Genomic DNA, 2,758 nt, shown 5'->3' on the forward strand with positions numbered 1-2,758 from the left:
ACAACCATCTGAGCCTCAGTTTCCACGTCCTTAGATGGAGGTAATATCCCCCACCCCACCCTCCCAGGATTATTGTGAGTCCAAAAAAAAAAAAAAAAGAAAGAAAAGAATATAAAACTTTAGGACAGCACCTCTCACCTAGAAGAAATATAACGGTTTCATATAATTTATTGTTAGTCCCCATACCCGGGCCAGGATAAACCCATGCCTCATTCAGTGATGAAGAAAAGAGCCACAGCCAGCATGGCTTCTGGAACTGGAGGGAAAGATAAATGATGAGAGTAAAATAAAGATGACAGAGAATAATAATGGTATCGAAAAAGATCCCAAGGGAGGTGATATGACGGCTGAAGGTCATTGTAGGCCAGGCACAGTGCTAGGCAGGCATGGGAGTAAAAACACCTCTGTCTAACTTCTGTCCTTTCTGGAACTGGGAGAGAGAATGATTTATTCACTTCTCTGCAAGTTCAAAGATGGCCCAAAGACGTTTCAAATGGACTCTGAAGAATCCTCTCCACTGTAATCCCTTCCCTTTCCCTTAAAACACATACACACCTCTAAGTGGCCTCAGGGTTTCAGAGAGGCTGAAAGGAAGCTGGGGGACATCCAGGAAGAGTCACCTCAGTCACAGGTCCAAGGCTGAAAACTGCCCTAGGTGTTTCACTGCTGTTAAGTCAACACATTCCTATTCAAACGCAAACACTTTCAGAGAGCTACCACCTGACTCAGGACTGAAGGGAAGGGCAACCAGGAAAGACCTAACCCTACCTCACAGTTCTGCCTGAGCTTGTTCAGGGGAGGAACAGGTAGGGCTGAGACTAGGATAAGGTGAGGCACTCGCCTTGGACACAGAATTTAAGGGGTCACCAAAAACAAAACAAAACAAAACTCAGTTTTGAATGAAACTCAGAGGAATCATTATTTCAATGCAATACTTTAAAAAATTAAAGTTAATGAAAAGTGCATGATGAACACAATATCAAAATTTTAAATAAAGTCGAGATCTGTCAAAGCAAGTACCCGGGTGTGAAGGATTTCAGGAACGTGGGCAACACGTTACGGTCTTGGACTACAGGGAGTGTAGAGCAAGACCACCATATCCACGGGGCCATCACTCACCAGGACCCCTCTTGATAAATCAATCTGACCTCTGGGTTCAGATTTCCTGAATGTCTCCCTCACACATCCCAAAAGGAAAGGCCTATCTCCGAACCTCTGAAATTGTACTCTGGTGTCTGTCCTGAGATACCTATCTAGCTGCCAGGTTCACGCCCGCCAATCAGGCTAGTAAAACTAGGTTGTGGGTGTTTGCAGGGAGGGTGGGTCAGACCAGTCAGGAAGGAGATTGGGTCAGGGAAAAGGCAAGTCGTTTCCAAGAGAAACGAAGAGAGGAGTAGAAAAGCTCATGCCTCTGCTAACCAGCTGGGCCCCGAGGCTCTTCTTCTGTAACTAGCTGTGGTCATGAGCGGAAAGACCCAAAGGAAGGCCATGGGCAGGGGATGCAGGGAACCACACAACCAGTAAGAATCAGGAAGAACCAGTGCTACTGGCTCCAGATCAAGGAGCAGTCCAACCTTTGGAAGAACAAATCAGGGCTCCCTGAAATGGACAAGGGACGGGGTGAGGCCTGTCAATAGTGTATCAGGACAAATGGAAAATAATCTAAGTGAATGAGAGGCTCACCTGGCCCGTATAGCCAACCAGAAGCCCAGGGCCGGGTCGGGCTAATTAGACACCTAAGCCCCGTTAATTAGCCTTAATCAGCTAGGACTCCAGTTTCTGCCTCCTGCTCTTCCAAAGCCAGTGCCTGGGGTGGCGGGCACCCAGGAGGCAAGGCCAGGGCAAAGCCAGGGACGGAGGGCTCCCTGGAAGTAGCACTGGGTTTCCCCTTCTGATGTGGATTTTTATTCATTTGAATTCCTGATCTAAGAAAACAATGATCTGTCTGAACAAAGAGAGGCATTTGGAAATGTGCTCCTCACAACAGCTGGAGCTTGAAAGGAAGTCATCTCAGGCCTGAAGCCAAGGAGAAGAGGCAGGTGGTCTAGTCGGTCAAACCACATGAAATTGCCAATATTTGACTGTTTTTGACTTCCAACCACACGCACACGCACACACACACACACACACACACACACACACACACACACACACACACACACACACACACACACACACACACTGTTCTCCACAAAAGGAAGCAATCCAGCAAGGGGAGGCTTACCAGTGCTAGACCAGGGGCCCCAGGACCACAGATTTTCAAGCTAGAAAGCCCTCGTGCTTCAGCAACCTCAGTTCACAGCTGGGCTCAGAGGTCCAGGGAGGGGAGAGATGTTTGCGACATCACACAACGTGCAGGCGGGTAGCTCCGATCACCAGATTCCTGCCGCTCGTGCCGCCACGTTCACTTACAAGGCACTGTGAGCTGCTCTCTCCCTGACCGCGGTCTACAGTCTCTAGCAGAGTTCTCAGGAAAAGCCTGCCGCTACAGAAGCGGCAGCACCTGCTCCTTCCCCGAAATTCTTCAGGAGACAATGGTGTTTCTGACCCGCCGGACCCACACCTGAGTCAAAGGCACAGGCTAAAAGAAACACATGCAGAAAAGGTCAAGGTTCTGCATTCACAGAGGGGCCTGCCGCACGGACATTTCAACCGTGTGGTGTACCACTCAGAGCCACCCAGCCCTCAGTACCCACTGCTCTGTGCTTTGTGAAGATGGAGCTGGAAGAATTAGGAATGCTTGGGAGGGGCTCTTTCC

The sequence above is a fragment of the Lipotes vexillifer genome, unplaced genomic scaffold, assembly GCF_000442215.2.
Source record: "Lipotes vexillifer unplaced genomic scaffold, Lipotes_vexillifer_v1.1 scaffold684, whole genome shotgun sequence".
NCBI classification, from domain to species: Eukaryota; Metazoa; Chordata; class Mammalia; order Artiodactyla; family Lipotidae; genus Lipotes; species Lipotes vexillifer.